We start from the raw sequence: 14705 nt of genomic DNA on the forward strand, positions 1-14705 counted from the left end.
GCCAAAACAGCGGGCGCACGCTCCGGCCACGATCCCGTGATTGCCACTGGCTTCGGCCAATCGCCTCCTCCCGAGGGACCTGAACGACTCGGGGAAAGCCAATAGGCGAAACGCGGAGAGGAGGGTAGGGGGCGGGACTCCTGCGAAGCAGTGTGCGCGCTGCTGGTAAACACTGAGCGCCTCGTGTGACACAGAGGAGAGAGGAGGAGGCTGCACGGAACAGGGGCTCCTTGCACACCAGGCACGGCTTGCACGGGTAAGGGGGCTGCGGACGTGGGATGGGCATGCCCTTTAATTCCCTCTATAATATTTTTAGAGTGTGTATAGGCTGCGGGTGTTCTGCTGTACTTTTATCCCTTTCTCTTGCAGCTGTATAAGGAGGACACCAGACATACTTTACATCTGCACAGCACCTATTGTATGGAGAGGCACATTGCATTACAGAGATCTGTCCATTACTCTGACCTGCTGGCATTTGTGGCCATGGCCTCACCTGCCAGATGGCTGGTCTGGGCCAGCTCTGACCCCTGTAAAGTACAGGGGGCAACAGCTGTGTATTACCTTCCAGGCCAAGGTGGGGGAGGATGTATGAGACTGGTGGAGAAAGTCTTGGAAAGAACAGCTCACCATACACATTACTGTCTGATTGTGCAATCTTTGTAATGCTGGCTATGCTCTGTCCAATCTTCTTTAGATTTACCAAAATTATGTGACACGGGGACCTGCTGTCCATCCAAATTTACTGCCCAACCCCAAGACGGTTGTACAATCCGATTGTTCTGTATGTGATCAGCTTAAGATGAGTGTCGTTGGCAGATATCTGCAACTAGCCCTCGAGACATTCATGGATGCCGTGACTACTACTTTTTGCTTTTAGAAAATGCTGCCTTCCTGGCTGCCGTACTGGATGCTGCTGGCTTGAAACAAGTATGGAGATCGGGAGGTACTGAAGACAGCTGGGCAGCCAGCATTTCCTGGAGGTGGCAGCCCTGTATCTGTAATGCTGGTTGTACTTTAGTAACACAATCATCCCTCGTGTTGTGGGGATCGCTGTATGTGGGGGGGATTCTGTAGTTGTTGGGCTTGCTGGGTTTTGTGGTATTTGTAAGATATGGAGAACGATGTTGACAGATATGAAGAGTTAGCTTTGTATTAGGAGCTTTTACTTCATTGTAGAAGATGGAGGATAGTGATGACAATGCAGCAGTATTTTCCCACGTTGCCTGGGGGTTTTGGTGATTTTTGGCAATTTGTTGTGCTAACTGTCTCTCGGGGACCTGCAGTGTCTTTCTGAGCCCCCCTCCTTCCCCAGAGGGAGCGGTGACAACACCCCCAGGAACCTGTTTAAGGCACTTGGTTGATACTGGACAAAATACCCTGTGGGTCCCCTGTCTTCCTGTCCCCCAAGGTGGCCTGCAGAGTCTTCCTGTCCCCTGGGGAACTGCAGGGTCAACCCAAGTGCCTTGAATAGGTTCCTGTCCCCCAGGGGGCCTACAGAGTCGTCTTGTCTCATGGGGAGCTGCAGGATCTTCCTGTCCCCCCAGAGGGAGCGGTGACAACCTCCCCAGGAACCTATTCAAGGCACTTGGCTGACACTGGACAAAAATACCCTGCAAGCCCCCAGTCTTCCTGTCCCCTGGGGAACTGCAGGGTCAACCCAAGTGCCTCGAATAGGTTCCTGGGAATGTTGTCACTGTACTTTACTTACCAGTCTACAGATGTGGCGTCTGCACTAGTCTTCTCTCTTTTTTAATTTTTATCTGGTGCTCCTGGAAATAACACATTTCCTGTCCCAGGGTGACAACATTCACTTCTCCACTGTTTGTATGGAGGCAGCCATAGTTGTCATACAGCCGGACTTCAAACATCAAAGTCTAAATCCCATTCGCACTGCCACGGTCTCAAAACCACAAGGTATATGCGGTGCCCAGGTGACCACACGATGGCGCCGTGCAAAACGCTAATGGTAAATAAAAGTAATTCACCGGCACACACTTGAAGGGTTTGTTTTAAAGTATTGATATGTTTATTCAATACCCAATGTCACATACTGTCATACGGTGCTAACTTCAAACATGTCTGCTTTTCTTCATTATGTGGGGGGGGATGATGGAATTAAAGGAGAACTATGAGGTCAGGGATTTTCCCCATAGTTCTCCTAAGGGTCACGGGAGGACACAAACTAGCATCCTCCCATCACAGAAAGCTCAGTAGCTCGTGGTATACTGAGATGCCACAGCCAGGGCGGATCCCGACTTACTGTCGAGATCACCTATAGGCAGAGCCAGCTGTACCTGCCCCCGTCCGTGCCGCCAGTCAGCGCTGGAGGATTGGACAGGGGGAATCCCTGCACGGAGCCGTGAGTGACAGTCATGGCTCTCTGCAGGGATAGATCGAGAAGTGAGCGATCGGTATGTTTTCGGTCACTTCCCGATCTATTGAGCTGACCTGTGACAGTCTCATTGTCACAGATCAGCTAGAACTATGAGGCTGAGTGAAAATCACTCACCTCATAGTTCTCCTTTAATGGTTTTGCAGAAGGATAAAAACATAATCTTTGGATTTTAGTTCAGCTCACAGGAAGTGACCAGAACGCTGCATTTCAGGAGTCAGTACCTCATTCTGCGTCGGTGTTGTTGAATCTGCTGGATCAGCATGATGGCCATGGAACTGGAATTTTTAGAAGGAGATGAGAGCAATGGCTGGATCTCTCTGTACAGGTTTTCTGCAGTGCAGAGGTCACGAAATGCATGCAGAAGCCAGTCTAGAAGTGACGATGCCTCGCAGAAGAGCGCTGCTAAAACTGATCATTAAGTTCTTGTGCAGACTTGGGCGATCCCGGGGACGCGCACTGGTCGTAAGTGGTTGCACACAACAGCTGCCGAGTAGCTACATTGATTTCAATGGGGTTACATCCACGCGGCAATCGCAGAAAAAAAGGTACATGTACCGTTTTGTTTTTTTCCCATCCTTGATCGTGCGCGATTGCACTGGCGGTATTGCGCGATCTGCCTGGCGCAACTGGGGTGCCCTTAGAAAATAATGACGCCACCAGTGTGATCAGCGATGGTGTTCGACTTTGTGACCGTGCGGCTTCGTGCATGATTTCCGCACGGTCACAGATCGCCCAGGTGTGAACCTGGCCTAAAGCTTTCCAGGGAGGGACAGGGAAGCTGCCATTGCAACAACACAGCGGCGACATCCGATCCGTACTGCTGTGATCAGGAGGGGATCCGTTGATGGATGTGAAAGGGGCCGGAGTCTGGGGGTAGAGGAATGAGCTGTAATACTTGCCTCAGCACTCGCTCCGGCGCTCTCCAATGATCCGCGTGGGCGGACCCTCACCGTCCTTGCATACATTGAAGGGTTATTGGTCCTGCATTGTACTTCAAGACACCAGAGGGCGACTGTTGGCTGGTGCGGCGAGGAGAAGCAGCTTCCAGGGATCGATGGCACAGTGCGGAGGAAGCCTGACGGAGCGAGGAATAGGGAAAGTATTGCAGCTTATTCTTCTATTCCCCCCTTGCACCACATCAACTAGCATCTTAGCCCGGGGTGTCAGCATAGCAGGCCGGCAACTCGCATCTTAGCACGGGGGGTCAGCATAGCAGGCCGGCAACTAGCATCTTAGCACAGGGGTCAGCATAGGCAGGCAACTAGCATCTTAGCACGGGGGGTCAGCATAGCATGCCGGCAACTAGCATCTTAGCACAGGGGGGCAGCATAACAGGCGGGCAACTAGCATCTTAGCACAGGGGTCAGCATAGCAGGCCGGCAACTAGCATCTTAGCACAGCGGTCAGCATAGCAGGCCGGCAACTAGCATCTTAGCACAGCGGTCAGCATAGCAGGCCGGCAACTAGCATCTTAGCACCGCGGTCAGCATAACAGGCCGGCAACTAGCATCTTAGCACGGGGGGTCAGCATAACAGGCGGGCAACTAGCATCTTAGCACGGGGGTCAGCAACTGCGCTCCCCATGTGTCGACGACTCTTTCTTTTAAATGTTAGACGGCAGCTCAGCACTTTCATTGTGTACTCGGCTCCTGGGCTTTGCCCGGCCCCGTATCTTCCCAGCTTTTGAATTCTTGCCGTATTAGGCAAAATGTTCTGTTTAACCCTCTTACAGGCATTTTTTTAACATAACAAAACATAGGAAGCTGAGGCAGATTAAAAAACGTCGGGATGAAATATTACAGCTCGGTCAAACGACGGACAAGGCTTCCGCAATCCGGCGGCGTTCCTGGGGTAAAAATGGGGACTTCCACGACTGCTGTGTAGCGGTGCTGCGACTGTCTTGCTATATGAGCAGTGTGTGTGTGTGTGTGTGTGTGTGTACACAGCACACGACGTGAGGTGGGAGTCGTACACGGGATAGGGATCGCAGATCTGCCCGTACCATCTGGAGGGGGTGTGGTGTTCTGTGTCATGTGGACAGAAACATGCTGGCAAGTTTATTTTTCTTCCCTGCGGAGTTTGATCTTGTGCTGACTGTTCAGGACCGAGACGTCACCAGGAGGAGATGAAATGCCCAATCTGACTATACCGCACCGGTAACTTTACATACGCCATACACAGATCTAAAAGAAACGCACAATCTGACGTTCCTGGAGCTTTAAATGTAACAAAACTCTGATGGACACGGAGGTGCAATGAAAGTGACCGGATAGGATAGTGAGAAGAATGCGGCTCGTTGTTTCTTTTTGGCTGCGTTCACTTGTTGTACTAATTACTTGTTTGCCTCCTGGAATTTTTGTTTCTTTTCTCTTTAATCTTGGCACTTGTTCCCGGGTTAGTCACTGTTGGCAGAGTCTAGGGAGAAGACTGCCGCAGGAAGCTCCAAATCTAGGGCAGGCCATTGTGTGTGTGTGTTGCACAAGGACCGCCTCACACCGACGCTCCATAACTTTGAATATGAGATGCGACGGGCACCTTGTTGGGACAGCCGCGCAGTTTGTATGGCAGGGACGGGCAAATCCCCGGAGCCAGGTCGCCAGAGCTCCTTTAAAAATGACAGTTGGCACCTAACTTTTTGAGGTTCTAGTTGATGTCCACTGAGCTGGCGCCTCTAGAAACCCTGCTGGCTCCTGGATTGGACAGACTGTACACCATATTAATTTGTCCACCTCTGTTTTATGGTGTCACGGCTCTGTGACCAGTGGGTAAGATATGTCGCCAGGGTTCCGACAAGGCTTTTATTGCATGACAGTTTACATACAGCACCTTCGCATCAGTCCCTGCACTCACAGAGCAGGGGTGGGCAAACTCTGGCCCTCCAGCTATGCTTTAACTACAAAACCCAACATGCCTCTGGGAGTCATGCTTGTAACTGTCAGTCTTGTAATGCCTCATGGGACTTGTAGTTCCACAACAGCTAGAGGGCCGGAGTTTGCCAACCCCTGATATAAGGTCCCTATCTCGCATACAGTGCGATTTTAGACCGCAGCCAAATAATCTACATGCTGGTTTTTGGATTGTGAAAAGAATCTGGATTACCTAACCTGTATTTGAGCCAGGCACTCTTAGAGGTGAAATGCAGAAGGGCTAACCACTGAGCCACTTTTCTTCCCAGTAATCACGATGAAGGGGTCGCAGTGACTCTTCAAAACGTTTCAGGACCTCTCGGGGCATGTGATGTCTGATGGAGGGTCATTATGTGGTCAGTTACCCTTTGCACCGTATTGGATCTGAACTGGATATTGCCTGAGCTGAAAGGCAGAAGTTCTAACCACTAAGCCACTTTGCTGCCCACTGGTCATATTAAGGTTGCAACTAATGATTATTTTCATAATTGATTAGTTGATCGGATAAAAGAAAAAAAATACTGTCTTCATTTAAAATACACAAATACAACGTTACAAACATAAAGTTTACTTCAGAATAAAACTGCTTGCACACTTTTTTTTAAATCGCACTGCACTGGAATGCACGGCATTGCAGTATCTTGCGTTTCCAGTGCGGCGATCACACTGTGGCTGGGAGGCACATTTAGGGTGCCATTGAAATTAATAATTGTATTGTAAGCACATGGCGCTGGAATAGCTTCAGCCCGGGAATGACAGCTGCCAGTGGCAAGATTCCGCAGATGACAGCTGAATGTAAATACAGCAGGTAATGGGCGTGTGCAATAGCCAGCCTGCTATTGGCCATTTCAAATTCCAATAGCAGGCTGGCTATTGCCACTGCTTACTGTGCCCTCCAATCGGAGGGGACGCAGAGCTGATGAGGGTGGAGGAGAGAGCTAGGGGATCCAAGCAACTAATCAATAATGACAATAGTTGACAACTATTATCGATTTTAGTTGGTTGCAGCCCTAGATCATATTTGAAAAAAAAAATTCAGGACCTTGCAGGGACTCCAAACAGGCGAATGGCTCATGAAAGGTCACAGTGACTCTTTGAAACATTTCAGGACATATGTTGCTTGATGGAGTGCCTGCGAGGTCCCGAAATATTGCTTATTTATGTAATCATGCAATTAAGGCTAGGTTCACACCTAGGCGTCTCCTGACCGCGCGGATATCCGCGTGATTTTTTTGACGATTGCCTCGCGGTCGCGAGTTGCCAAGGTGTGAACCGATTTATTTTGTAATGGCACCCTAGTCGCACCGTGCGGATCGCGCGGTTACCTGCTGCGATAAGAGAGGTCTAATAGCAAGAGTAAGGAATAGTGGCCGTTGTTTTTATCGGTTATTAGGTCATTGGTGAGTTTTAGGAGGGCGGTTTTCAGTGGATTGTTTTGGGGTGAAAGCTGGGCTGAAAGGGGTCCAAAAGGTTGTTATTAGCGAGGTGGCAACTCAGGCAGTTAGGGTGGGTGGTGGTGGAGGACATAGTAGAGACTTGAAGGTAGAAAAGAGTTGACAAGGTTTGGATGAGAGTGTGTTAATGAGAGTGACGAAATAAGTTTGTTTGGCAGCACGGAGGGAGGAATTATATTTTATCAGGGCAGCTTTGTACAGGGTAAAGTCTTGCAGAGACCTAGTTTTCCGCCACAGTCGCTCAAGAGTGCGGCTTTGTCTTTTTTGATGTTTGGTAACTTCAGTTTGCCACGGTTGTAGCGGGCGTGGTCTAAGTCTGTGTGTTGTGAGGGGAGCCAAGGTGTCTAGGGAGGATGAGAGTGAGTTGTTAAAAACAGAAGTAGCCAGGTCAGGGCAGGACAGGGGTGAGATTTTGTCAAATATTATGCACCGCGACGAGTCGGAAATCGTTGCAGCACCACATGGTCGATTCCAGTATGGTGTGCGGGAGAAACATTGTTGATGTTTTCTCTCTGAAGTTCATTGGATGCCTTGTGCATTCTTGACTTTGGCAGCTTGACCTGTTCAATGTCACTATATCATTGTTCAGTATAGAAGTTGTTCAGATGGAATTGCAGCTTCCAGATATCGGATGTACTAACGGGGCGATTTGATTAGTAAACGATTGTTTGTCCCAGGTGAGGATCTGAATTTAATTAAATTGATCTTTGTGATGAACGTACATTTTTATTTTTTTCAGCAAAAGATCACTTGTGACAATTGCATTTTTGGCATCTATTGTGACAATGTACAGCTTGTTTTTATCTTGTACTCATTGTATGGAGGGAGGGGGGCTATGCTGCAGTGATTTTACTGCAGGAGGAAGAGCGTTGTCACCCTAGCAAAGGAAGTACCTTTCCAATAATTCTACTGGTGGGATCAACGGGTATGTATAAAATGTTCCAGGGGGTGCTCGGAGAAACAGAGTGCTGGTCCTACTGATTTTATAGGGTTGCCCAGAGTTCTACTTGAATAGGTACATTTTTGTTTTCAAAGAGAAACCGTTGATTGTGCATTTTGAGTTTTTGTAACATTTTACTTATTTTGAGAAGTGCTAAAAATGTTATGCCATCCGCTTAAGTACAACTAAAGGCTCCCTCCCGTATGACAGTCTAGACAAGTACTAACTCCACTTACTATGTGATGCACAAGCCTCAAAAAGTATATCACAAGCCTCAGAAAACATCCTTTGCCTTCCATGACTGAGCCAAATCATTAGGCCCGGTTCCCACCTGGGCGTTTTTTCCGCGCGTTCGTACTCACGTAAAAACGCTCAAACAGGCAAATGCCATTATTTTCAATGTGCATGGTTCCCATCTGGGCGTTTTTCCGGGAGTACAAACGCGCGGTAAACCGCCCTACGCCCAAAGAAGTACATGTACTTCTTTGGGGCGTTTTGGTCGGGCGTTTCCATTGGGATACAGCCAAGTAGCTCTCGGAAATGCGCGTTTGTCGCGCTTTTTTTACCGCGAATATATATTCAATACGCCTAGGTGTGAACCCAGCCTAATTTGTGCCTCACACACTCCCCCCTCCCTGACACTACAGGTCTAAAGCCTGTGACACACTGCACACGAAACCATGCAGAGCGAAGCTAAGTTGTCGGGCACGGAGCTTCACATGCAGTGTGTGAGTGGAGTGCAGCCAGATGATTGACTGCATCTTCAGCAAATCGGCTCGCTCGTAACAACTAGATGGGAGTTCCATCGTGACGCGCGGGTTTATACGTGCTAGCCGATTGGCACGCTCAGCTATGCGAGCTCTCTCAAGCTGACGTGCCGGGGAGAAAATTGCACACTGCACGCGAAGGCAGCGCACCACCGCTCCGTTTGCAGTGTGTCGCAGCCTTTAGTGTTTTTGGCAACAGTGGTCGTGCTGTAAATCCAGAAAGCAGTGGGCAGAGCTATATGTGGCCAGATGTTGATTGACAAGCTTCAAGTTGATAACCACACTAGGGCTGCAACAACTAATCGACATAATCGATTATAATCGATTATTGAAAAAGTTGTCAACTATTTCAATCGATTAATCGGCTTCTGATCAGTTGGCCCTGTTCACGGCTCCACACACACCCCCTGCAACATCTTCTCCTCCCACTGTAGTGCAAGCAGGCACAGAGAGGGGCAACTATTCTCCTATTTCAGGAGCAGTGCAGCATCGTTGCCACCCTATCACAGGAAGTTGAATTAGGTTTAATTCACAGGATCAACAGGTATTTGTGGGACTTTACTGGGGGACCAAGAGAAATCTGTAAGCGCAGATGTGCTTGGGATGTGTTGCCGTTACGCATGTATACCGGGAAGAAACCTTGGAAGAGATTAGCTTTCTGTGAAACAATGCTGTGCAGCTCTGACTATGTTAGTGTTGAGGCTCTGAAGTTTTGTGATCCGGGCCATTCCTATAAAGCTAGCGATTTTAAACTGTAACGGGGTACTGCACGCAGAACAAGGGTTTAAGTGAAAAAATAGTTGTAGGCGATTACAAAACCATATATCGTGCAGGCGTGTCTACTAATCCTCTTGTCAGTAGGACACTGCTGAAGTTCTGCATTTGTAAGGGCTCGCTTGTCATTGCACACGCCGCAGTGGAAGGTTGGGGGATTGAGTGGCAGTAGCAGGATGTCTATTTGCTCCCGCTCCCTTAAATAAGTTTGCCCTTGTGGTTCCTAACCCGGTGTCTTGCAGGTCTGTATTGTTGTGATTGGCTGCGTTCCCTTCTGGGTTATAAATGCCTCTGCTTGTTGGGATGTGGGAGAGGTGCTTGCCAAAACAAGTGTTGCAATGTATATATATTTTTTTCCCTTTGCTTAAAGCAGCAGTGCTAGACCGAGATTCCTTTTGTAGCAAAAAAAAAGTGTTAGGAAATTTATTGTGACAAACATAATTTTGCAGTTTTTACAGAGAAGTGGGATTGGCCATCGGTGGGGGGAGTTCGTTTTTCCACTTTTGCAGCCGAATTGGGAGAACAGCTACTTTGTGTTTTTTACATGCTCCTTATTTTTTCAAAGCATAGCTTGCTTATAAATCCTCCCTGGCTGTCCTCCTATGTAATGTTAAGGAGGGGGCTGTAGGAAGTTATATTTACTCTGAGCCCTGTCTGTACTGTGCTGGCAGAGCTCATGGTCAGATGTGAACATTGTCTGCTGCAACAAGGGGTAAAAGTCGTATTAAACGCTCAAACTTTTTTCCAACAATGAATCCAGATCCAACAAATATACATCGCCCAGCAAAGTATTTCTTTACATTTTTGCCCAAACACCTTAGTCATCATGTTACCAAACAGCTCCAATTCTCTCCGCTCGGCTTCCCTTAACGTCCGATCAGGAAGCAGGGACACGAGTCTCAATGTGCCGCATGGCTTCCCGATTGGCTAAGAAGCTGGCTTCACTTGCTGCTAGGCAGCGTGGCTTCCTATCCAATCTGGGCGGCACGTCATGACCCTCCTCCCGGCTTCCTTATTGGTAAGGAAGCCGGCTCCATGCTCCCTCTGCACTGTTCCGGTATCTAAGTATTTAGGGCTCATTTACAACAGATCCATTGCGTTTTTTAACTGATGCTAACAGAAGGGCACCAAAAAAATGAATGAGTGTGAAAGGGGCCAATTCACACCGCTCTGTTCCATCGAATTACAATGCACTGGAAAAAAAAAAAAAGTAGAACCAGCAATACTTTTTTTCAGAGCAACGCAATAGATCCAGTGTGAACTAGCCCCATTCACACTCATTCATTCTTCCCTGCCCTACTATGAGCATTCATTGAAAAACATTGCAATGCATCCGATCAGAAGGAATTTGGAAGATTAAATTGCAAGTCAATGGACCCTCTGACTTCCTTCCGACTTTGATTTGAATGCACCTTAAACATCAAGGAGCAGCAATCATTGTAAAGGTGCCCATACACCTGCCGATTATCGTACGATAATCGCGGGTGATCCTGCGATCGGACATTAATCGGCAGGTGTATGGGCAGCGTGCGACAGCATCTACTGTACGGTCGCACGACTTTCGTCTTCCTAGCATGCTGGAAAACCTGCCGAAAATCGTACGATTTGCAGCGGGTTGGTAGCGTGCTTGGAAGACAAAAGCCGCACGGGCTGGTGTGCGCAAACAAGCGCACACTGCACGCTCAGCATTGCAATCATCGGCAAGCCCTCCCCTCAGCGGGGAGTGCTTGCGATGATCGCAAGTACGATCTGCCTGTCCAAGATGGGCAGGTCGTACGAAATTTTAATGACCTTCCAACCATCGCATAACGAAAGTCGTGTGATGGTTGTAAAGAGTTCAAAGCATTGTATGTTAATGAGAGGAAGCTCGGCATGTCCCGCATTCTGTCCCTCTTCTTTCACCTTTTAAACTGCTCGGAGTGGCCTGGAATCTGCACAAAGGTCTTCACCAAAGAAACTTCTAGAAGGTAAGTTATTTTTCGGTTTGCTGTGTGAATGGAAAGACATAACACGCCATTAGAGGGGTTTTCTCAAATTGGACTGCAAAAGTGGAAATATACTTTAAGGCCCCGTTCCCACTGCGCGATATGCAAATCGCGCGTTTGCCGCACGATATCGTGAGATTTGCCGCGCGATATCGCGTTCAAGCTTGCATTGAGCAAGCTTGAATCGCGGCTAAATCCGCTCAAAAAAGGGTCCTGGTGTAGCGACTCGCGACAGCAGGACCCTTTGCCCCATTGAAATGCATTGGAGCGCGATATCACGCGGTAATTTGCGGCAATTACCGCGTGATAAATCGCTCAATGTGAATGGGGCTTAAAGGAGAACTATGGGGTTAGGGCCTTTCCCCATAGTTCTCCTTATGGTAATGGAAGGACACAAACTAACGTCCTCCCGTCACCCTAAGCTCAGTATACCGCAAGCTACAGCTCGCAGTATACTGAGACGCCGCAGCTGAAGCGGGTCCCGACAATTATGTCTGGATCCGCCAAGCTGCGTGAGTGACAGCTGGCTCTACCTATCTAGAGGCAGAGCCAGATGTACCTGCCCCCTCCCCCGTCCGTTCCAGTCAGTGCTGGCGGAGCGGGGAGGGGGGAAATCCAGCCGACCTGTGACAGTCTCATTGTTACAGGTCGGCTAGAACTATGAGGTGAGTGAAAAGCACTCACCTCATACTTCTCCTTTTTAGATTTGAAGAGATTTGAAGTTTCAATGCTCAGAACTAGGATTTCCATTCTATTCAGTGCAGTCTGTATACACCTCAGTGCCGTGCTGCATGAAACTCATCGCTTGAAAAAGTACACAAGCTCCTTTTGGGGAAGAGTCGCAGGTTTTGGCTCTAGTATACTGACATTGGAGCGTCAAAAACATGCACGAAAAGCACATTTTTCATGACTTGTAATTTGCTCGTCATTGACTAAAAAAAAAAAAAAAAAAAAGCATTGAAGCCTGCAACACACAAAAAAAAACCAATACGCCTGTAAAAGGACCAAAGAAGGCAAAAAAGGTCCAACAGTGTACTGTATGTTAATGCATTACCCAGATTTAACCCCAAACCTCCCTTCCCCCTCCTAGATCATGTCCCAGCTTTTTTTTATTTCTTTTACCTTGTTCCATTAGCAACAAAAGCTTTCATTACTGTCAAGGCAGTATAGTTTTACTGGGAAAGAAATCCATGTATAAATGTGGAGTGGGACAGAGAGGGGCGGAGCAGGCAGGGGTGACAACGCTGCTAAGAATTTCAGTATAGCAGAGGCAGTGTGTTGTCAGACTAAAAAGATTTATTAGGAGCTTATTGGATTTCTGGTAGTTTCCCAGATATTTTTCTGTACTTATAGTGATTTTAAAATGATAAAACATGGGGAAATGTGCATTTTTTTATTTTTGTCCTGACACTTCGTTTTTGTTTTTAATTTAAAACAAAAGAAAAACTCCCTGCTATAACAGCCTGGTGCTTTTGATTCCTGGTGGTCGGCATACATATCGCCAACCACTGTCCTTGGTGAGGGATTTGACTGTTGGGCAACTTGTATAACTTATGCTGGCCATCGGCTGCTTCAATTTTGGCCGTTTTTCTTTTCTGAATTGACCAAAATTTGAGCCGTGTACAGACCTGCAGGCACCACCCGGCTTGACAAAAGTAGATTTAAAAATTGACTTGTATGGTGTAAAATTATCAACTAAGCAGTGACTACGTCCGGTCAGATGTGGCTACTGTTAGGGTATTTAGGCAGGCGCGACTATTGAATACAATGGCCTGCTGTGCAGTTCTGCATCCGCACTGATTAGCATGGAATGGAGGAATTGATAGATTTTCTCTGGCTAACCCTGCGGGGCTGGTGAGAGGAGATCTAGCCATTTGTGGCCACCTTGTAGTAGTAGTAGTAAAGGTCTGGGGGATTGTTCTTTGCCTAGTGTTTAATCAAATAAGGTCTAATCTGATTCAGGTTCTAATTCAGACTTTGCTCTGCTGGTGAAAAGCCGGTTAATAGGATTAGGAAGGATTGTGTGTTTTTTGTTTTAACTATTCACTTGATCAGGAGCGAGTGCTGGCCATGACCATCCGATAAAGTCAGACACAGTTCAATATTTCATTGTAAATAAATAAAAAGATACTTTTGAGCTGCATCTGATGCTTTCAGCTATGCGTTAAAGTGACCCTGTCACCGGACAAAAATGAAAACCAGGCCAGCCTGTAGAAGATGCAGCTTAAAGGAGAACTAATGGGGTCTGTTTTCCCCCATAGTTCTCCTTAGGGTAACGGGAGGACACAAACTAGCGTCCTCCCGTTACCCTAAGCTCAGTATACCGCAAGCTACAGCTCGCGGTATGCTGAGACGCCGGAGCGGGTCCCGACGTAGATGACGGGATCCGCCCAGCTGTGTGAGTGACAGCTGGCTCTGCCTATCTAGAGGCAGAGCCAGCTGTACCCGCCCCCTCCCCCGTCCGTTCCGCCAGTCAGCGCTGGCAGATCGGAGCGGGGAGAGGGGAATCCAGCCCCTCCCCCATCACAGCAGAGAGCCGTGACAGGATCGAGAGGCGAGCGAACCCGGTATGTGTTCGCTCACCTCCCGATCTACTGAGCTGACCTGTGACAGTCTCATTGTCACAGGTCGGCTAGAACTATGAGGTGAGTGAAAAGCACTCACCTCATAGTTCTCCTTTTAAAGCTGGATATACATTGAGTGAATTGTAGCTCCTGTAGGTGGCCCTGCCTGCCGCCCCCTGCCCAAAATTCTTCCACTGAAAAATGAAGGGAGCCAGGCAACAAACGGTCAGTCGAGAGGTGCCGGCTGTGGTTCCAGTGAGGTGCCGGCTGTGGTTCCAGTGAGGTGCCGGCTGTGGTGACTTGAATGGCTCCACCACACGGGAGGCTTTTTATCATGTGATCCAGTGTGCTACGGCCGTTAACCGTGCCGGAACGCACTGGATGTGGTGTGAACAAGCCATCACGCCTTCCCCTTCCTAATCCCATCTACAGGAAAACAAACAACAACTTTATCCTGGAGGTAATCTGTAAGTGGCCACAAAGTAGAAAGCGGCTTCGGAAGCAGAATCGGTCTCGCCTTTCCGATTAGAATCTGAGGAGTCACATAAAGATGGGAGACATTATGGTGGGCTCGGGGAGGTTTGGACCGATGTTTGGATGTGATTGAACACACGGTCTATGGAAGTGATTCCCAACCATCTGCTGAGGAGGTACAGAATGCGATGACCTCCACGTGGTACTGCCATGCACTGCTACATGTCATGGCTGTATGTGGTCCAGTGGAATATGAGTTTTTGTGTGTTTTGAGTGTTTGCTCCAAGTGAACTTTGCCCGGACTTTAGTAGTCAAACATGTATTGTCTCTGGGCCTGAATGCCTTGTGAGTCCTCTAAACCCGGCATTGTCAGAATTCTGTTCATAGTTTGCCCTGAGAATTCTCCTCCCCCCCCCCCCCCCCCCCCCCTCTCCTTCCTTCCCCCT

The 14705-nt window shown here is 48.3% G+C and overlaps 1 protein-coding gene across 4 annotated transcripts in view; it reads left to right on the plus strand.

Annotated features, from left to right (window-relative positions):
• The first annotated feature begins 127 nt into the window (after positions 1-127).
• Positions 128-14705, plus strand: part of COQ8A (coenzyme Q8A) — a 71767-nt gene continuing 57189 nt past the window's right edge. For 2 of the 4 annotated variants that reach the window (XM_018568315.1, XM_018568306.1), the window contains exon 1: positions 128-246. The gene's annotated coding sequence lies outside the window, so the exon portion shown is untranslated. The remainder of the gene's footprint in view (positions 247-14705) is intronic. The other 2 variants (XM_018568298.1, XM_018568322.1) reach the window with 1 other exon arrangement.

The sequence above is a fragment of the Nanorana parkeri genome, unplaced genomic scaffold (genome assembly GCF_000935625.1).
Source record: "Nanorana parkeri isolate BGI_ZX_2015 unplaced genomic scaffold, ASM93562v1 scaffold31, whole genome shotgun sequence".
NCBI lineage: Eukaryota > Metazoa > Chordata > Amphibia > Anura > Dicroglossidae > Nanorana > Nanorana parkeri.